At 39.7% G+C, this 23272-nt stretch overlaps 1 protein-coding gene across 4 annotated transcripts in view; it reads left to right on the forward strand.

Moving 5' to 3' along the window:
• The window catches only part of VTI1A (vesicle transport through interaction with t-SNAREs 1A), a 417207-nt gene that overhangs the window by 368943 nt on the left and 24992 nt on the right, over window positions 1–23272 (forward strand). The window lies entirely within an intron of this gene.

Genomic DNA, 23272 nt, shown 5'->3' on the forward strand with positions numbered 1-23272 from the left:
CCAATGAGAACACTGAACCCTCTCCCCAATCACACCCCTACTTCTCCACCCCAACCTTTTACATCACCTGCTGCCCAGTATTTCATTCCTAAAGGGCCAGGATCATTCTGCCTTCCTGGGTAACAATTAGCTAATCCAGTAAATTATTACACAATAGGAAAAGGCTATAGGAGTTTCTCAGTGCCATCTCTTCTAGTTCTTAGACCATTCATGCATTCTAACAAGAGGCTTCTAGGACAATATATAATTATTATTTAGTCTTTCACGTGGTGTGGGAAAAGCAACTGGCATGGTAGAAAAGCATTAGATTTCATATCTCAGAAAGACCCAGCTTCAAATTCTACCTCTGATACTTACTAGCTATGTAAACATAAATAAGTAATTTAATTTCTTCAAAACTTGTTTCATTATCTATGAAATGGGCGTGATAACCTGTTGTCCTAACTTTCTAGGATTGTTGTGAGATTCAAATGAGATAGTGTGCATAAAGTCCTTTATAAACCTTAAAGTGTAATATTAATGTCAACTACTACAAATTAACCTACTATATTAATAATGATGTGTCAAGCCATATAGATGAAGCTGGCATCAGATATCTCTGGGGTCAGTTCGTGTGTGTGTATGTGTGTGTGTGTGTGAAATGCAAAAAGGAAGCCATTCAAAAAATTATATTCAAAAAATATTACCCACATTTGCTATTTTCCTTTAAATGGTTACCAACCTCTGATATAGTTCATTCAACAAGCCCATTTTATAGATGAAGATACTAAGGCCCAGAAATAGATTGTAATTTGCTCAATTTCACATAGTTGACTTTTCACAAAGCCAGGCCTAGAACTCAAATCTTTTTACTTCCATTTCATTGTTTTTTTCCACATTGACTGTTACTGAGGCTCATTTCCCTGAATAATGTTGCTTTTCATAATCCTGCTAATGCAACAATGGATATGAGTTCCCCTTCCTCCCCAGCAATCCTGTTAGTAACATTAGCACTGTATTTGCAACTCTCTGATGAATTTGTCATGTAATATTGCATAAAATGGTTATTTTATGGATATAGAATACTGTTATTAAACTGGAACATAGAGGAGGGCATGGGCCATATGATATCTAAATTTTGTATCACCTCTAGCCTTGAGCATGGTACTCTGTATCCAATAGGCATTTAATAAATGTATTGTCCAGGATGTAAATTGCTTTAAGGCTAATACACTACCTTTCCCAAGGATATATTCCTTCATGCCAATTTTAGATGAAGGGATGGTTCTTCTCCTTGCCATGACCAACCTCTGTATGCCTTCCTGTATCCTAGTCTATCTCCTCCTCTTCCTTATTTTCTTTTTTTTTTTTTTTTGCCTTTTGGAGGGCAATTGGGGTTAAGTAACTTGCCCAAGGTTACACGGCTAGTATTTTTGTGTGGGTGTTAAGTGTCTCAGGCCGGAACCGAACTCAGGTCCTCCCAACTCCAGGGCCAGCGCTTTACTCACTGCACCACCTAGCCACCCCCTCTTCCTTATTTTCATATTCCTCCTCCATCATCATCATCATCTCCTCCTCCATCATCATCATCATCTTCTCCTCCTCCTCCTTCTTCTTCTTCTCTGTCTTCCTCTGTCTCTCTCATTTTCAATTTCCCCCTATCTATGGTCTCCTTTACTGTTATCTACAAACACATCTAAATCTTCACCATTGTTGAAAAAAAAACTTCTTACTTGATCTTACAATCCCAGGTAACTAGCATCCTCTATCTTTCCTCCCTTTTGCAGCTAAACTTTGAGAAAATCTACACATGGTACCTCCATTCCTTTCTTCTCACTCTCTTTTTAAACCCTCTGCAATCTGTCTTTGGTCCTTATCATTCAGCTGAAACTACTTTCTCCAAAGTTACCAAATCTAATCCCCAGTGGAGGTCTTTTTGTTTATACCTTTACATCTTTTTGTCTGAGCTCCCTTCTCTCTGAATTCCCCAGTCTCTCATTTACCAAACCTAATGGCCTCTTCTTAATCATTATCCTTCTTGAACTCTGTAGCATTTGACACCATTGATCACCTTTTCCTTTTAAGTACTGATTCCTAACTGGATTTTCATGAACACCTCTGTTTCTCCTATCTCTCTGAATGCTACTCATCTCCTTTGATTCTTTATTATGTCATTCCCATAAATCCTGAGTGTCCCATAACATTGTCTCTCCTTTTCTTTTCTATACTTTCTTACTTGGTCTCACCAACTCCCATGAATTCAGTTATCTTTATAAAGATAACTCCCTGATATAAATATTCTTACCTAGTCTCTTCTAGGTTACAGTCACTCATCACCAATTCCTTTTGTACATCTTGAACTGGAGGCCCTGTAGTCATCTTAAACTTGGTATGTCTTAAACAGTACTCAGTGTTTTTTTTTTCCAAAAGAAACCATCTCCTCAAACTCAACTCTTCTTTTTTTATTGAGGACACTAATCCTTCCAGCCATCCAGGCTAGAAACTCTGGTGGTATCTTCAACTCTTCCATCACACTCACTCCACATATCTAATCTGTTGTCTTGCCATTTACTTTTACAATATCTCTTGTTTAAGTCTCCTCCCCACTCATGTAGCCACCACCCTGGTGTAGATCCATATCACCTCACGCCTGTTCTATTGGCAGTCTGCCTTTTGGTTGGTCTCCCTGATTAAGCCTCTTCCCACTTAAATCTATTCTCCACTCAGCTGCCAAGTGATTTTACAGTGTCATTCTGACCATGCCATCCCCTCCCCTACTCAATGAACTGCAGTGGTTCTTTATTACCTGCATGATCAAATATACAATGCTCTATTTTACTTTTAAATTCCTTGACAGCCTGGTCCCTTCCAGTCTTCCCCGGTCTACTTACATGTTATTCCCCTCCTTTTACTGCCCATGTACTCTCCCATCTAATTGTACAGTTCTATTTGTTATTCCTCAAAAAAGACACCCCTGGTGCAGCTAATGGCGCAGTAAATAGAGCATTGGCCTTGAAGTTAGGAGGACCTGAGTTCAAATCCAGCCTCAGACACTTGGCACTTACCTAGCTGTGTGACCTTGGGCAAGTCACTTGACCCCAATTGTCTTGCCTTCCCCCCTAAAAAGGAGAGACTCTCCATCTCCATCTCCGTGGCTTTACCCTGACTGTTGTAGAGGCCTGGAATGCTCTCCCTCCTTCATCATATCTACTTTAGTTTCTTTGGCTCCCTTGGAAACTCAGCTCAAATCCCACCTTCTGCAGGAGACCTTTCTCCCCTCTCCTTTCCTTCCATACTGGCAGTAAGTTGAGGCAGGAGATTACCTTTCCTATGCTGAATAGTTATTCACATATTTCCCACCCTTATAATGTGGGCTCCCTGCAGGAAAAGATAGCTTTTGTCTTTCTTGGTATCTATCCCCAATGCTTAGCATAGTATCTGGTCCATGATAAGGATTTAGTAAATGCTTGTTGACTGATTCAACTGACTGACCCAAACCAAATTAATTTATCTCTAATGTTGAAATTTCAGGTTGTAAAATCAATCAGACCCTTCAATGACCCTGCTGTACTAGATTTGTGACCAATTAACAGATGTGACCTTGAGAAATTCTCTTCCCTTATTTTGAATCTTACATTTCCCCATGTGTAAAATTAGGGAGTTGAACTAACTGTTCTTGAGGGTTTCTTTTCCCCCTAATATTCTAGGATACATTACAGCACCCAGAAATTATGAAAGGGCTTCCTTGCCCTGAATATGTTTTTCTTGACCTCTTCATCCCACCCTCAATTTCTCCAAGCCTCTCAGTACCACTTCCCCAACTTCCACCCATATTTTCCCACATGCTATTTTCACCTATAATGGATTGTAAACTGTTAAAAACCCTGTGGGGTGATTTGCATAATTAAAGGGAATTGTTTGAACTGTGTAGGGATCCATTGTTGTGTCATAATTGAATGATTCCCATGTTTTGTAACACTGGGAGGCTGAGGGAAGAGTAGCTCAACTCCTGCCCCTACCTCCCAGAAAAGCAATTAGGGCACAACAATGCCTTTCCAGGAGAGATTTATGACACTTAGAACAAGGCTGACTAGGGCTCATGGCAGCAAGAAAACAAATTTATGAAAGATGAATTTAACCTTTCAAAGTTCTTACTTCCAACTATTGGGCTTATGATGTGCTTATTGAAGCTGCTGTCTAGTCTGAGTGTGTGGCTACAATTCACTGGCTAGTCATTTCAGTTTGTAGTTACAGATCAAGGTTGGTTTGTTTGTTTTTTAAGAGTTTACTTCTATTTCCATCTAATCTAGTTTGTGATCTCAGAGTTCTTGTGATGCTCTTTGGGGAATATTTCTGGCATTGTTAGACTACAGATACATACATACATACATATATCTAGGAGATTTAGAAAAAATAGAAGGAAAATACTTGTGATTAAAGTAATTTGTTTTTGAGGATAGAATTGAAATCTTCCTTTAATGATAGCTTAAAATGAAATGAAACGTAGCTCTTCTAATGACTAAGAAGCATGGTATAGTGGAAAGATTGCTGGATTTAAGGTCTGGAAACCCTGCATTTTAATCTGACTTTGCCTCTTGCTAGGTGGATGACCTTGGACAAATCACTTAATAAACATAATAATAGCTAATATTTACATAACGTTTTATGTTCTATTTCCTTTGATCCTCACCAGAGCCATATGAGGTGGATACTATTATAATCTTCATTTTCAGATGAAGAAATTGGAGACTGAGTATTTAAGAACTATATGGCCTCTAAGGTCCCTTTAGGCTCTAAATCTGAGGTCCTATAATAATCCAAGACCTTACTGTAAGCCTTTTAATAATAGAACAAAATTCTATAAAATTCAGCTTGTATCCCATACAGAGTTCTACTTCTTGCAGTACCCAAAACACCTCTTTTATAAGGTGATCTCAACTGAATTTACCTACCTGGAGCTTAGTTTATAATAAATGCTATTAATGACTGCCATTTTCCCAGCACTTTATAGTTATAAAGAGCTTTTGCATATTTCATTTGCGTTATATACATAGCATCCTTTGCAAGAGTTAAAGCGGATATTATTATCATGATGTTACAGATGAGGAAAACTCCTGGGGGCCCTGTCCCGACTGGTGTTTACCTTAGTTACCCATGACATTCAGGACCACCTCTGGAAATTCTCCCCTTCTTTCCAGCCTCCTCTTTACCCAGAAGCCTTTTCACACCTCCGGTGTGCCTGTAGTATCCTCTATACTCTACCCCTTGTCCCCCTTCCAATTCTAGAAATGTAATCAAATCAACCCTTTTACTCCTGGAAAGAGCCTTAGGGCTCCTCTACCCTTCCCAGTAACTTTCAAATGCATATACCTCCCTAGACAAACAACCTTTCCCTATTAAAATGTAAACTTCTTGAAGGCAGGGGACTGTCTTTTCTCTTGGTATTTGTAGAACTGTGTTTGGTGCATTGTGTTTATTAAATGCCTTTTTACTTATTAAAAAAATTGAATTATTCTATCTGAGGTCCCAGTGTTTGAAAGTAGAAGAGAAGGCAGGTCTTTGAACCCCTGGCTTGTTTCTTCATTCCCACTACTCTTTACTTTAGCCGTGCTATCATCAGTGATGATGCCCCAGAAGATGTAACATCATATTTTTTTCATGTTTCATTTGGGATATCTTAGATTGTTCATTTTTGCAAAAGAGCAAATTAAGTGACTTGGGCGCCAAATTCCTTTGGGATATAAGGATTAGGCCATAGCTTATTTTTCAGGATTTGCTTTTTAACAGGCCAGGTTCTGGGCTCAGTTTGTTCTGTAGACCTGGAGGGCATAGGTGTGGTGTTGCAAACATAGTGAAGTGATAATATATAATATACATAATGTATAATCCTCAGCCTCATTGGTGATCTTGAACCTGAGGACACAGGGTGATATTTTTAAAAGTTTTTCCTGCCACTTGTCTTTGGTTCTCATTTAAATTACACTATTCATCTAGTAGATTTTTTGTTCAGAATGTGATTTTTAATTCCCTAATGTAATTTTGGAAAGTATTATTATGGACTATGAGAATCTATATGTACCTTAGGTAGAAATCAACTCGTCTAACTATGAAATCCTCATTTTATAGTTAAAGAGACTGAGGCCCAGGGATAATAAGTAATTTGCCCAAAATCACATGCAAAGTTAGTGTCAAATTTAGGGCTACTGGGAACTATAAACCAATGGTAGTAGACTGAGATCAGTACAATAAATTCTATAAATTATGCATCTAATTTTTTAGTTTCTTATAACAGCCAAAATTAGACAAATGATATGTCCTGATCCATTCATTTATTGAACAAGAGGCAGGTACAAGGGCCTTTAAAAAGTAACCAAGTTCCATAATTAAATTCCAAAATGTTCTATTTTTACCATCTAACTTCAAAGTCACTCCTTAAAACATACAAAATGTATTTTTGCTTAACCATAAAATAATTTCAAACATGAAGAAATCTGAAAAGACCAGCAATTCAGCTCCAACTCCCAAAGGAAAAAAAAGATTCCTCAAAAGCTTTTAAATACCCTTATTTTGAAGTGTACAGGATCCTAAGCATGCCCAGAATTCCAGACACCCTAGAGGGCACAGACCTCTAAAGCTCGGCACATTTAGAGTAGAAGAGATGGGGGAGAGGGGGCGGGGGGAGGTTGTAATAATAGTGGAAAGACCTATGGACCAGGGAGTTTGGAAACCCAAGTTCAGCAACTGCCTCCTTTACTAGAACTGTGATTGTAGACAAGTAACAACCAACTATAAAGTTTCTGTCGGCTCATTTGTAAAAAAGATATAACTCTCCTAGCTCAACCTACCTCAAAATATTGCTAGGATGAAAACATTCTATTATATTTGTCATACTATGTCATGTTACCTTATACTACTTTATATTATAGTCAAGGGCATTATACTTGCTGATGGGACAGAGATATGCTGATCAGACCTATGATTCCATTCTTGTAAGGAGTTCCCTGGGAGGATTTCCCTCTACCAATGTGTTCTTGTCATTTCAGTCATGTCTGATTCTTCGTGACCCCATTGGAGGTTTTCTTGGCAAAGCTACTGGAGTAGTTCCTTCTCCAACTCATTTTACAGATGAGGAAACTGAGGCAACAGGGTTAAGTGATTTGTCCAGGGTCACACAGCTAGTAAGGTCTCCCTGTCTCCAGACCAAGTTCTCTATCCATTGCACTACCTAGCTGCCCTTTCTACCAATATAGACCAGCACATTCTTGAATCTTATAGTCTCAGAGAATTGCCTGGGGATGCTGAAAAGTTAAATAACTTAGGTGAGTTGGCTAAGATCATACAACCAGTATATGTCAGAGGTGCCATTTGAACCCAAGTTCAAAAAGAAGCCATTATGCCACACTGTCTCTCTGTTGATGTAATATAATTATAGTTATTTCCCTTAGATTTTCATAATTCCTCAGATATCCAAGGAAGAAACCAAGATTTCCTTAAGTGTGTGCAATATTCTTCTTTCCATCACTCAAGGAATGAATAGAGAGAACCTGACAGTTGTGCAGATAAACATCTGGGGAGATGGGAGCGGTTAGGTGGCACAGTGAATAGAGCACTGGCCCTGGAGTCAGGAGGACCTGAGTTCAAATCTGACCTCAGACACTTAACACCCCCCCCCAAAAAAAAAAAACCCTAGCCGTGTGACCTTGGGCAAGTCACTTAACCCCAATTGTCCTCTAAAAAGCAAAAAAAGAGAGAGAAATATTATCTTATTTGGGGCAGCTAGGTGGCACAATGAGTAGAATGCCAGCCCTGGAGTCAGGAGGACCTGAGTTCAAATCCGGCCTCAGACACTTAACACACACACACACAAACTAGCCATGTGACCTTGGGCAAGTTACTTAGCCCCAATTGCCCTCCAAAAAGCAAAAAAAAAAAATCTGGGGAGATGCTCAACAACATTGATATGAATGAAGCAGGTTATTAGAAAGTCAGAGGAGGGGTATTTGAATGTATGTTTAGCAAGATGGGAAGGTTGTCCTCATAACTCCAGAGCAACTTGACATAAGGGCAGCAAGTGAAGTGGTTTTGATGGAAGCAAAGGTATAGTGTGGTCTGGGATCACCATCCAAGACACACCTCCTCCTACCCAAGTCACTTGTTCTCTGAAGTCCATCAGACAAGCAGAGCAAGGGTGGCATCAGCATTTCTTGTATTGGAGCCCAGTTGCTTTGGAATGACTGAGTAGGTCTGGCAGCTATCACCTCTTTTAAAATTCCAACTCATCTGCTAGAAAGAACAGCTGTGTGGATTGTAAACTGAAAGAAGTAGTCAATGGAGTGTTGTTTTATTTTCCTAATGGTGTTTAACCTGGAAGCTACCCATCACTAAACATCTGAGCAGTGGTAAAGGAGATTAGAAAGACCTCGGCTCACCATATCAAACCAAATGATAGAGGAAAAGACTTACAAGATGAGCCTTGTGGCATCTAAGAGACCTAGATACCAGTGTACCAGAAGCAAGCTTTTGGCATGTTGGATCAGGGATAAGAATTGACAGTAAAGCCTGGGTAGGCTGTGTGGGGAATGGGGTGTATAATGCATCACAAGTCCCCACCCAGTGGGGCACCCTCTCTGTCTCTCTCCTTTTCTCCTTCCCCAAGAAGTAGAGGAAGAAACCAGAAGCTACTAGAGGAATGAGATATGGCAGGGGAATCAGGAGTCTGTGATCTAGAGCCTGGGCCATCAGGGGCATCTACTCTGGACATTAGCGAAGTCCGTTCCAGGGATCAGCCCAGTTCTAGTTAGCAGAAAATGTGGCATTAGAAAAGCTCACTCACCCAGCGTTAACACAATGATTAACAAACTCTCACCTGTCCATAACCCCCATCCTACCTCCAGACCCTCAACCTCTCAGTTCTTTCAGTGATGTAAGTCATCACCCCTATGCAAGCTACACTCTCCTCTTTTCTTCATCTTGACCTCTTACAAAACCAGATCAGCTCTACACTGTCCTCTTCTCTTGCATCCCTCGTTCTATTTTCTCACCACTCTTGCCTTGCCAAGTCTCAGCCTTGGATTACTCTCACTATCCACTGCTACAAAGGTAAATAAAACCATGAAGCTATGCTGACAATATCTACTACATATTTATCTTACATAATCTGAACTGGGGCCTACCCCCATATTCCTAACTGAGGACCTTGCCTCATATTTTACTGAAAAAGATTGAGGCCCCTTCACCAAGGGTTTCTTCTCCCCTCCTCAGTTCATATCTCCTATATGCCTTCTCCCACTATCTCTGCCTTCATCTCTGCCTCTCATAACAAGGTGCCTCTTTTTTCTTGCCAAGGCAGACTCCTTTACATGGACAAGTTATCCTATTCAATCATCAGGAATCACTATCAGACTGCTTTCTCTGTCATCACCACTCTCCCACTTATCTTTAATGTCTCCTCTGCTGGCTACCCCCATGCTACCTACAAACATGCTCGTATCTCCCCCATCCTCAAAAAGAACCTCATTTGATCCATATGTGCTGGATAGTTGTCATCCCATGTCTCTTCCTTTTGTTGCTAAAGTCCTTGAGAAGGCTGTAAGCAATAGGTACCTTCACTTCCTGTCTTCACACTCTCTTACTTCAGCATTCAACTGAAACTGCTCTTTCCAGAGTTACTAACTTCATCTCTTCATTGCCAAAACTCGGGACCTTTTCCCAATCCTCATCCTTCTTGCTCTTTGGGTGGCCTTTGTCACAGAATCACTCTCTTCTCCTTTGATCCATTCTTTAGGTTTTCATGATACTACTCTCCTGATTCTTCTCTAACTATCTGACTGCTCTTTCTTATTTCCTTTGTGGGAGCTTCATCGAGATCATGCCTGCTAACTGTGGGGGTATCCCAGAGCTCTGTTCTGAGTTGTCATCTCCCATGGATTCAGTTTTCATGCCTATGTTGATGGTTCTCAAATCTACTTTTCCTACCCTAACCTTTCTGCTGGCCTCCAGTCTTAGATCCCCAAATGTCTTTGGACATCTCAGACTCGATATCCTACAGATATCTTAAACTCAGCGTGTCCAAAACTGAATTGATCTTTCCCCCAAACTCTCCTTTTTCTCACTTTCTTACTATTGTTGAGGGTACCCCTATTCTTCTGGTCACCCAGGCTCATGTTCTAGGAGTTATCCTCCACTCCCATCACTCCTCTATATCCAATCGGTTGCCACATCCTGTCGATTTTACCTTCATAATATCTCTCATATATGTCCCCTTTTCTTCTTTGTCACTACCGCCATTCTGATGTAAAGGTCTTCATTACCTCATGCTGGAGTATTGCTGTTCCCTACTAGATGTTCTGCCTACCACAAGTCTCTCCCTACTCCAGTTCATCTTCCATTCAATTGCCAAAGTGAAATTCCTTAAGTGATATTCTGACCATGAAGAGTTGTCTGAGTGGTACCCTTACTCCCACTCAGTAAACTCATTTGACTCTCTGTCACTTCCAGGATCAAATATAATTTGATGTACAAAGCCCTTCGGAGACTCCCTTCTACCTTCAAACCTTCCCGCCGCACCCCTGCCCCTCTACATCCACTCTTACACTTTCTCACCCTACTTCCAGTGGCACAACTATCCTGCCCGTTCCTCAAACAAGTCACTCATCTCCTGGCTCTGGGCATTTTCTCTGGCTGTCTCCAGCTTCCTTCAAGGCCTAACCAAAATCCCACCTTCTCCCTGAAGCCCCCTTAGTCTAGTGCTTTCCCTCTATTGATTACCCCCCTTTTATCATGTCTGTAGTTTATTTGTACACCGTGACTTGCCTGCTGTCTTCCCCATTAAACTGTGAATTCCTTGAGAGCCGGGTCTGTCTCTTACCTTTCTTTGTGTCTTCCAAGCTTAACATAGTACCTGACAGATAGTAGACACTTGATAAATATTTATCATGTCTGTAGTTTATTTGTACACCGTGACTTGCCTGCTGTCTTCCCCATTAAACTGTGAGCTCCTTGAGAGCAGGGTCTGTCTCTTACCTTTCTTTGTGTCTTCCAAGCTTAACATAGTACCTGACAGATAGTAAACATTTGATAAATATTTATTGACTGACTGACCAGCCACTCAATAATTTTGTGTATTGACTCTGATATAGTAATATGTAGACATAATATATATTGTATATAATAAAGAGTACATATGCAAGATACCGTTTTACACTATTTTTAATTCCATAAAAGAAACAGACAGAAAAATAAAAGAATTTAAAAAATGGAAAATTGTAAACATGAACACTGGCCATTTCTCTTGGATATTTTTGCTTGTCTACCACTAGGATGATCGTTACTATCCCTCATAATCTCATCACCATAATCATAGTTATTCCTTTTTTCTCTTTGAAAGGCAGAGTTTAATTTGTGTAATTTTAACGTTCATGTAAGGCCTCCCTCCACTGCAGAGTCTGGTTACCAACTCTACCTGTAACTTTGGACAAGTCCCTGAACTTGTCTGGGCTGAATATTCTTCATTTGTAAAATAATGGGGTTGGAGTCAATGACCTTTAAGGTCACATCCAGCTCCAAGGCTGATTCTGTTTTCCTGTGCAGCCAAGGGAAGTGCATGAGTATGGGAATCATGGAGGAGGAGAGGATATGGAGAAAAAGTGCCCACAAGACACCCGTCCCCCCCGCCCCAAACTCCAGCGTTCACTTCTTATGCTCTATCTAGGCTTTACTTTCTTCCTCTGTTAAATAAGGGCTTTGGGTATCTAAGATTCCAACCAGATCAAAAAGTCTGATTCTTTTCACTCTCTAAGGCTATCACCTGGTAGAATGGAAATAAGTCAATTTATCCAAAAGCCATGAAGGGAAACTTTCTATGAAAATAGGCACTTGTCTTTGGTAATGACTTTGTTTCAGGATTTTTATTTGTCAATGAACTTTGTGGAAGGTCTCCCATTGTCTGTGGCAGAATGATCTTACTGATGGGAGCTCCAGGGGCCTAATGTACAATATTAGGGAATAATTACAATGGATGAAAGCCTTTTGAGTCAATTAGATCTTATTACCTTGAAACCAATTTATAAGAGGCAATAAATAATCAGGACAACACAATTAGCAATACCATAATAAAACATATGCACCTGTGTTCCTGTAGGAGTCCCATTGGGAGTGCTGTCAATTTAAACAGCTTTAAAAGGAGACAATTTGAAATGACTGTGTATGTGCCCAGGTGCATATGAAGACATACAAAGGAGGTGAGGTCTGGAATATATCTGGGCAATGAACTAAGCTTTTAATGGCTTGGAGGCAATCCTGGAGATGTCTCACACAGGGAATTGTTCCTACAGAGCCTTGCACATAGAAATAGGGTTATAGGATCCTAGGATTTAGAACTAGAAGGTACCTTAGAGATCATCTAGCCCTGCCCCTTTATTTTTCAGAAGAGGAAAATGAATGATTGGATAAATGAATGCACATTTATTAAGTACAGTACTTACTATATGTAATGCGCTGTGCTTCACGCTGGGCCACAAATAGAAAAGTAAGAGGGCTCTCCAGATGTCCTTCTAATGAGGTAGATAAGTACATGTGGAAGGTTTTAGCTTCGAGTCAAAGGGGAAGGTCCCGTGGTCTTTAGGGTGCAGAGACAAAGCTGATGGCAATGACTTTCCTTTAATGTCATTTCTGCTGCTGAAATCACATCGATGTCTGATGTTGAACCAACCATTTGACAGGGCCAAGAAGAGCAAAACAGAGATCCGAACCCAGGCACTCACATTCCAAATCTATTGCTCTTTGATCAATAAGTCACTTAATCACAGTTACAGAATCAAAGAACTGGCATGGACTTTGCCAAAATCCAACCAGCTTATTTTATTAAGGTGGAAACTGCTTACTGATTGGCACTGAGTACAACTTTCCCATGTCTGTATGGAGACCATTTCCAGGACCTTCCCAGCACCACTTTTAAAAGTACAATCTCTTGTAGGATGAAACTTTGGAAGATGTCCTTGGAGCCACATGTTGTATGCATTTCTCTAGACAGAATCAGGCTTATTAATAAGTCAGTTTTTGTTTTCTGCTTGGAAAGCAGTGACTAAGACAATCTGAATGGTTCTAGAAGATACCACCAGAGTCGTAAAGTTCTGAGAGCATATTAATCTGATAAATTTGTTTTCGATGTGTGGAAGAAAAAATTCTTTTGTTCCTAAGCAGGTACCAAGCCCTTGTTACATGGTTCATTCAGTGTGTCTCAAAGCTCTAGGCACCTAGGGCCTCTATATGCTGAGTCTGCAGAATATTTGCTTATTACATAAGGAACTGGAATAGTCTGGAATTCACTTGTAAAGCTGCTGAAATAACCAGGAGGACTTCACTTGTGACTGACCTTTTAGCACTTTTGCCACAGAGGGGCCCCCCTACACCCCCACAACATAACAAGCAGGATTCAAATTCCTACCAGCAGAGAGAGGAAAAAAAAAATCCTCTGGCCCAAAGCTGTTAATGATCAACCTTTTATTTTGATTGTGTTAGGCTGTTCAAGCTACAAGCTTTAAGACTTATCAAGGCAGACTGCATTTGTCCAAATACAGCTGGATAGAATGGACTGACCAGACCAGCACTAAAGGAAGCAAATTTATACATTGAATAATTGAAAATGTAATCAAGTGGGAAACCACTTGCCATAGAAAGGGTGGGGGAAGGTCCTTCATTTGAGGGGCAGCTCCGTTATTTTGGGGGGCGCCGGATAATTTTCTCATAATCTATCTGTGCCTTCTTTGGTGGTGACAAATGTGTAAATCTGATCTTTTTAAAAGAATCAGAACCTTCCTTGTTAATTAATTTATACAGCTGTCAGTGAAGCTTTCTCTCTCTCTGCACTCTAAGTGTTGGACTGCCATAGATTTTCTTGCTGGTCCTGGCAAAGATCCAGTGGAAGCCTGGGATTTATTAGGCTGACTTGGTGCAAAGTCTATTGATTGTGGCCTCGAGGGTAATAACTAAATGGAGCTGGAGCAACAAGTCAATAACACCATTGTTGCCGCAGACTCCATTCACTTGAGGAGTTAGATTGTTTTACGGCAGCGAAGAGCAATCATGAGCAGATCAGTATGTTGAACATGCTCTGTTCCATGTCAGTGCTGTGGACTGTTTTAAAGCTTTCAGCAGGATCACTGGAGAATCGGGGTGGGGTACTGGGATTATGAACCCTGTGAACTCCATCATTACGGCTTCAAGGGTTTCAACTTTAGTTTTTAACATCTAACGCAACCTCAGAGAGTTCAGAGTCAGCGTTGACGCCAGCTAGTGCAAGAAATGTTCTCTGGGCCAATCTACAATGGCACAGTAGCATTAAGTGGTTCATCCTGGTCTGTGACCTATAAGCAAGACAGCCCACGTACAGAGAATGTGTCTAATTTCATCTGTGTTAGATTCTAGCAAGAATAGCAAGGCTATTCTCCTTATGCCCATGAGCATGTGTTTCATGAAACCTTTATGGAGGAGCTATTTTAACCCATGTGGAGGAGGGGGATACTTGTTTTTTTTTTTTCACAGCTTTAGGTCTTCTTGTGTTGGTTTACTGTTTAAAATTATTTCTTGGGGCTTGATTGGTAAAATATGCAAAAGAAACTCCCTTTATATACCTGGAAGGTAAAGAATCAATGCTTTTCTTCTCATGCTAAGTAAATTGGTTTTTACTATTTTTATTATTAAAAGGCAAGGAACTTAATATCTACATCAACATAAGCATGACTTTGTCTTTTGAGAAATCATGTACAAACCTCTTTGTAGAAATTTATTTATGTGCATAGTATAACTATAAAGTTGTGGGTCTGGTTTCCAGGTGCAGCCTTTGGAAACTGATCTCCTGACTTTATTCCTTGTGCTTGTGACTGACTGTTCCATCACTGAAGAAGGATTGAATTCATTAGGCTAATCCACTGGGAAGGGTTATTTACCTGTCTGGTATTTTGCAGCTGATAATTCAGGTAGCCACCATCTAATAGGTGAACAGGCACAGAGTCAGTCAGTCAATAAGCATTTATTAAATGCACACAATGTGCCAGGAACTGTGATACAAAAAAAAAAAAGCCCCTGCCTTCAAGGAGCTTACAGTCTAATGGGGAGACAACAAACAAGTATGTACAAACAGGCAATATATAGGATAAATTGGAAATAATCAATAAAGAGAAGGCATTAGATTTAAGACATTGGGAAAGGCTTCCTATAGAAGGCGAGATTTTAGCTAAGAGGAAGAAAGCCAAGATGCAGAGGAGGAGAGAGACCATTACAAGCGTGGTGCATAGCCAGTGGAAATACCTGGAGCTGAGAGATGGAGTGTCTTGTTAGAGCAACATTGAGAAGGTCAGTGTCCCTGAATGGAAGACTATGTGGAGAGGTGAGAGGTGTAAGAACACTGGAAGGGTGGGTAGAAAGGGGGTTAAGTTATAAAGGGCAACAGAGATACAACACAATCCCAACCTATTTTTTGCATGGTTTATTTTAAATGTAGATCTTTGACATGGGGTGCCAAAGGGACAACCTCCTCACTGGTTAGTACTTCAGATACTCTTAAGGCCCCACCCAGCTTTAAATCTATGTTATGTGTGCAATTATGTGGCATAGTGAATAGAGTGCCAGGCCTGGAGTGATAAGGATCTGAGTTCAAATCCATCTTCAGATACTTAGTAATTGTGTGATCCTGGGCAAATCATTTAATTTCTGTTGGTCTCAGTTTCCTCATCTGTAAAATGGGGATAATACAGTACCAACCTCCTAGGCTCATAGTGAGGATCAAATGAAATAAAACTAGCATAGTGCCTGGCACATAGTAGTCATTTAAATACTTGTTTCCTTTCTTCCTATGTGCATGCATGTACTTTTCAGTGGATCTGTGATCACTTTGGTTGGGTATTTTCTCCATTGGTACAAAGGACATCCACACTCATGTATCCCTCACACATGTTCTCCCATAAGGCCTCCTCAACATTATTGAAATCTTTAAACCCATTAATTATAAAATATGAAATCAGATTCACAAAATTCAAATCCAATAAGCACTTACTCAATAGATAGTATAACTCAGAGGAAAGAACATGAGGAGCCCTGGAGTAAATCCTGGTCCTACTATCAAATCAGTTTGTGATTTAAGGTAAATTCCTAACTTCTCTGATCCTCAGTTTCTTCATCTGTAAAATAAAGACCATAATGTTTACACTACTGTCTTATGAACTATAAAGCTAACTAAAGTTAACTATGAAAAATTGAGCCATTTGGTTATTACTACCACCTACTATATGTGTGGAAAGCAGTGTTGTAGGTGCTGAAGGAGATAGAAACATGCATAATAAAGGGAATTTATTAACTAATAGAGGAGAAAAGACATGTACACAGAAAATTATAATGAATAGTAGAATGAGATAAACACATGGAAGAGGTGCCAAAAATGTATTATGAGCAATCCCAAAATGGAGAAATTACTTCCAGCCAGGGGATCAAACCGTGAAGCTTCATGAAAGAGATGGCCTTTGAACTGGTCCTGGAGAGAAAGACAGGATTCCAACAAGCATATATAATTGAGGAGGACATTCCAGGCCTAGAAGATGGAAACATTGAGAGAGCAGTAATATCATTAAAAGAAATGGTTAAGTTTAAAGTAGAGACCATGTGGAGAGGAAAGATGGTTTTAGTTTTGGACTCCTTGAGCTCAAGGTGCCAGTGAATCAAACAAGCAGTTGAAAATGTGAGTCTGGAGCTCATCAGCAGGCTTGAGGCTTAAATTATAGATCTGGAATCACCCAGATAGAAATCAGTCATGGATGTGATGGTGAGGTCACCAAGAGAGAGTTTATAGAGAAAAGAGGACCAAGAACAGAACTTTAGTGGACACCTACGTTAGGGGAGAGATGATGAAGAAAAAACCGATGAAGAAGTCAGAGAAGAACACTTAAAAAGGATTTTAATATGAAATGTAAGGAGTAATAATATAGACCCCCCCCCCTTAAAAAATACACACATACACTGTCTAATCTCATTCATATCTCATGCACTGGTGTGACTAGGTTAAAACAACTATACCGTAGAGATAATGGCTGACTGGCCAAAGACAACATGAAGTCAGAATTTGAACCCTGCTCTTGTCTGATTTATTTGATTTTTAGGCAAGTCATTTAATCTTACCAGGCCTTGTTACTCACTAAGAAGATAGGCATCCTTATACTTCTCTGCCTAGCTGTCTTCAAAAATGCTAAATTGATGCTTTTTGGATTTGGGGTTTTTGTTTTTTGAGGGGGGGGGAGGGCAGGGCAATTGGGGTTAAGTGACTTGCCCAATGTCACAGGGCTAGTAAGAGTGTCAAGTGTCTGAGGCTGGATTTGAACTCAGGTCCTCCTGACTCCAGGGCTGGTACTCTATTCACTGCGCCACCTAGCTGCCCCTGCTTTTTGATTTTATGTCATTTTTCCCCCTGCCTAGTGAGTCTTCTGACTACCTTTCAAAGAAGTTGTGAACATGAATTATATAATGCCATAGTGTTCTTTAAGTTTGGGAAGAAGAAGAATAAAAAGCCTTATTGCTGTTGCTGGTGGTACCTGTAGACATCTTACTGAGGTCGTAGAACCCTAGAGAAATGTTCATTCTTGACAAATTTCATTGCAGATACTTTCCCTAGGGATCTGGTGATCAGTGACAGCATCTCTTACATTACCTTTTTAATTTTATATCAAGTTCAGCTTTTCAGATATTCAGTTCAAGTCTATAAGCATTTAAGTTCCTCTGATGTGCCATCCACTGGATTAGATGTCAGGGATACAAAGACAGAAAAGAAAAGAGTTCGTATCCTTAAGGAGCTCGTGTTCTATTGGGAGAAAACAACATGGAACTACAAAATATATACAAAGTAATTTCTGAGGGAAGGAAAGTAGATCTAATATGAAGTCAGTTTGTTAGCAATAAAACAAAAGTCCCGAAGGGAGTAAAGGAAGGGCAGGGGTGAGGGTAGAGGGATGTGAAGATGGGGAGTGGGATGGGTATATGTGAAGGATAAGGGGATAGGGATGAGAGAGGAACAGTGCCCAGGAAAGAGAGCTTTAACCCAGGCAGCTGACATTCTGATTGGAGTCAAAGGGCAGTAGACTTTCCCATCTTTCACTGTAAGAATAGCAATGTTTGGGGTGGCTAGGTGGCACAGTGAATAGAGCACCGGCCCTGGAGTCAGGAAGACCCGAGTTCAAATGTGGCCTCAGACACTTAACACAAAAACTAGTCGTGTGACCTTGGGTAAGTCACTTAACCCTGATTGCCCTCCCAAAAAAAACAAAAACAAACAAAAAAAGAATAGCAGTGTTGATTTGATTATCAATCCATGAGCAAGAAGTAGAGTGGGAACTATAAATTCAAGGTTGGTACAAGGTAAATGACAATTCCTTGGTCCTTCCTCGTAGTTGGGGCAGCAGTCACTGGGTCAGTAGAACAAAAAAATTATCGTCAAGTGGCCAGTCTAAGGTGGCTAGTAGACATAGTCCACTAGACCTGGACTCAGAAGACCTGAATTCATATGTGGTGACCACATATGACCACACACTAGCTAGATGTATGACTCTGAGCAAGTCACTTGGTCTCCATCTGCCTCAGTTTCCTCATCTATAAAATGGGAAAGTACTTCCTTCCTCACAGAGTTGTGAGGATTAAATGAAATAATGTTTGTAAAGCACTTTGCAAACCCTAAAGTGCTCTATTAATACTAGCCCTTGTTGTTCTGAACTTCTCTCTATTTAACTAGGCAGGTCCTTAGATGGCACACAGGCCATTTGTCCCAGTGCCTACGCTCAAAGTCATTCCAGTTTACTAGGATCTGCTAAAATATACACTTCTTCCCCAGTCTAGCCTTTGACGATCCAGCATCACCTTCATACCATGATGAGGTATCAGAGGAAGATTTTTGTGTGATCTGAACAGGTGAAGGGAGTATTCCTATGTGCCACTTAAATCATTGAGCCATTGAAGTGAGCCTGGACCATGGTTTTCCTAGCATGTGTTGTCTCTCTAGCAGTGATTAAAGGACTCCAGAAGGTTTTTAATAAAGTCAAGCTGCTCCCTGAAGTGATTTTAATTTCTCTTCTGAGGCTCCTCCTTTGCTATTAATTCTGCTATTCAGTTCTCTGAATAAGAGATTGGCTACAATTTTGAATAAATCCAAACTGTGGTAAAATGCAAAATGTTGTCCACAAATTACAGCATTTCCAAATGGGAGCGAATTTATATTTGAATCTAAATTTCTTACCTGCTGCCTAGAAGGTTCTATTCTGAAAGACCTGAATCTTAGGGGTTCCAAGAATGACAGCTTTAAAAAAAAAAACTTTTCTGAAAAATTCTTTGACGAATCTATGGCACAAGATCAGGAGGAGAAAGCTTTTGAGCTAAAAAAAATAATAATAATAAAACAAAACCCTCTTAAACTACCCTAACGTTTCTCTCAGGCTCTATGGAAGTTATTGGTAAAAAGTATAAAATAATCCAGTCAGGTAGCATTTCTTCCACAAGTTTTACTTAGAGCTAGGTGGCGTACTGGTAAGAGCTCTGGACTTGGAGTCAGGAAGACTTGGGTTCAAATCTTGCCTCAGACATTTACTAGCTGTGTTTCTGAGTAAGTTGCCTAATCTCTTTCTATCTCAGTTTCCACACCAATAAAATGGGAGCAATAATATCACCTGCCTCATAAGGCTATTGTGAGGAACAAATGAGAAAATGTGCATAAAATACTTTGCAAATCTTAAAATACTATTATTATTGTTATTATTTTAGAAACACATGTGAGCAAAGGTGGGTCTTTCCCCCCACCCCCAGCTTCACAGGGCTATACAAGTAACTGGTTTCTTAAATATTTTTTTCATTTAAATAAAGAGATTCTTGTCTAGTATGCTTAGGATGCTCTGTGATCCAAACACTTCTTGACAAATCGAGGTGACCTAATAGTTGAGGATAGAAGTATGCAAGAGAAGGTAGGTAGAGTTATGACCAACCTGAGGAAGACTAAGTGGATTTGCTGGAAGCCTTCACATTCTTGTACAAGTTTTTTTTGTTGTTGTTTGAGGTGACTGTGGAAACCTCACATTTTAAGCAAAGGAGAAAAAACACCAAAGAATACACAGATTTTCAGTTCTTTTGGTTATTATTCCCATTGTATCATCCAGAGATTTCCAGCACTGAAAGCCAAATAGTTTAAGTATTATTCACTCTTCTAAGTGTCCATCTCAGTCAAAATCATGTTGAATGGAACCTACGAGGAGATAAACAGTTGAAAATAATAGCAATATGTACTTGGTGGATGCTCAAGAAGTTAAAGTAAGTGGTGTCTGATATGACAGGGCAAGTGGCTGGTTTTGGGGGGAGGGGCGGTCTTTTTTTTTGGAAGACCTTAGTTCCTTATTTTGACACAGGAGTAAAAATAATAAGATCTCACATTTATAGTGCTTTGAAGCTTATAAAGTGCTTTCCTCAAAACAACCCTGTGAATTAGATAGTATAAGTATATCCAATTTGCAAATAAGGAAACTGACCCTTCCCAAGTTTGTGACTTATCCAGAGTTACAGAGCTAATCTCCCTGTCACAGTTAGGACTCCAACTCAAATCCCTTGACTCTAAATCCATTGTTTTTTCCACCACACTAAGATGCCATGGCATTGTTTGAAGTGCTGCCAACTTTTAAAATACTACAGAGAAAACAACTTGAGTAGGACCACAGATACGTCCAGGTGAGGCCTCCTATTCTTTCTCCTTTATAGTTGGGTTGTCTTTGTCTGTTAACTGACATTTTAAAATGTAACCAAAATGAGAGGAACTAGACTTGTTTCGACTTTTTCACAAAATCTGGTATGTCCAAAACTGACCCAGCAGTCCAGTCACCCATTTTCCCAAAGGAAAACCATCTAGGGAAAACTTAAAAATGATCTGTTGGTTTTCTGTGAGACTAGAACTAATCTGAGTTTGCAGCTACAATCAAAGATAAATACGAAAGTCAAATAGATAAATACAAAGATGGATTAGATAGAGATATATATGAAGTTATGAACTTGGATAGTTTATTGAACAAAGGGCCATTTTCAGAAAATATAACAGTATTTACATTGGTTAAAGAAATATTAAGCAAATTGGAATTTTATTCTCAAAGTTATTTAGAAATGAAAATTTTTGAGTGCAAATAGGGTAGTTTGGGGAAGAAGTGTCTTGCAATATATGATGTAAGTATACTACATCTAGCTATATTTTTAAGTATGAACTCCCTTTCCATGTATATCCTTTTTTTGTTTTTAATGGATCATAATAATCTAAGAAAAGGCACCTTTTAAAAGATTTCAGGCAGCAACAGGTGAAGAATAAGGCCCCAGGAAGTAGAAAAACAGGGAGTTCTGATTTTCATATGCTATCCAGTGTGACAGTGTTTTTCAGAAAGGCAAATCCCCCATGTGAAAGTTGTATGTCTTATTAAAAGTTCTGGCTCCTCAAGGGTGGGGCCTGCCTTTTGCCATTCTTTGTATCCAAAGTGTTTATTTAGCACAGCATAGTGAATACTTAATCAATGTTTATTGACTGAGCCACTTTTCAAAAACTAGCTTTTTGCTAATGGCAATTTCTTAGTTCTGATTCACCTATAATAATTATGTCATTGCAAACCATATGTATATGTAGAATTATAGGTAATTGACAGAGTCCATGAGTAGCTCCTTCAACTTAGGCTTTTTTTGTTTGTTTTGTTTTTTAAATTTTCTCAGGGAGAAGGAACCATTTTGTTTGCAGTTTGCTGTGTGTTTGAGATTTATGCAAATTATTTCCAGAATAAATCTTTTTAAAGCCTTGAAAATCACATTAAAAAGTAACTTCATGTTTACCATTTGTCACACTTGTTAAAAGAGCCCAGTGGGGGGTGGGAGGCCTTCCACTTAAGGAGTATCTATTCCGAAGCTTCCCAGACCTTCCCTGATGTCACTGCCTGGAAGCAGTCCTGACAACAGCAGCCTAAGTCTTGTTTCCTGTCAGGTCTTGGGCTTATCCTAAAAGTACATTGGAGAGAGGCAGTGAAATATAATGGTTAAATAACCCGCCTTTGAATCGGGAAAGTCCTTATATTGACCTATCCTGTTCACGTGAACCTGAACCTGAATCCCTTAGTGCTCCAAGCAATCATCTAAGACAGAGATTCTTAACTTGGGGTCTACAGACCCCCAAGGAGTCTTCAGATAGATTTCAAGAAATCTGTGAACTTGAGTTGGGGGGAAATGTATGTTTATTTCAATAAAATTGGTTTCCTTTGTAATATCTTATGTTTTGTTTTATGCATTTAAAAATCTTATTTTGAGAAAAGATTCATAGATTTCACCAGACTACCAAAGGGGTCCATGACTCAAAAAAAAAAAAGGGGGGGGCTAAGAAACTCTAATCTAAGACTATAAATTGTAAAGTAGTTGCTGATCTGCATTGGTAGAACAGATTTTCTCACTATGAATTTCTTGTACCAATGAAATCATAGGTCTGGACCTGTCCCCTAACCCAACCCCACTGTCCCCCAAAAAAAGGATATTAGAAAAAGTTGAGTATAACGCCCCTTGGATCACTCTTGACCCAACATTACAACCTGATGGTTTCTTTTGTCCTCAGGGAAGTGCTTGCACTTTCCACTGGAAGAGAAGATAGGACTTTTAGAATTTCCAAGGCCCTCTGAGTGAAAACATCTGTATTGGATTTTTCCCATCACAATGCATTAGTGAAGTTCCACTAAAAAGCAGCTTGTAGTTGACAAGACTCTCATCAGAAGGTGTCACTGCCATCCGCGGGAATTATAGTAAGGCTGTTAAGTCGGATGTCCAAGCCAAATGTCAGACTGGGGAATTACATTTGGCCTACCTAAATTCCCTCTGGAGTTTTCATCATAGTGTTCTTCATCTCTGCTAAGTAGAAGACCCTTTCAGCTGCTGCCATAGCTCATGCTTAAAACGATTACATTCCTGTGTGCATGTGACATTCTGAGTAGTTTAGAGATTGCCTTGGGGTTCATGGACTTGCTATGAGCCATCTGTGTGTCTATATGGCTGTGCACATGGGTGTGTGTGTGCGTGTGTATGTGTGTATGGAAACATTGCCAATATAGAAAGCATGAAAGTCTCTAGGAAAGTTAGTCGTAAGGACAAACTGTGCAAACATGGGCATCTTTGTTATTAGAGCTAGTTTTGTGTGTCTTTTCTGTCTTGAGGGTTTTGGAGGCCAAAATTAAAGATAAAATTATTATAAAGTTGAATGAAGGGTATATAATGT

This window comes from Petaurus breviceps, unplaced genomic scaffold (genome assembly GCF_028583685.1).
Source record: "Petaurus breviceps papuanus isolate PSGF00001 unplaced genomic scaffold, PetGlider_PUasm1.0 37, whole genome shotgun sequence".
Classification (NCBI taxonomy): domain Eukaryota; kingdom Metazoa; phylum Chordata; class Mammalia; order Diprotodontia; family Petauridae; genus Petaurus; species Petaurus breviceps.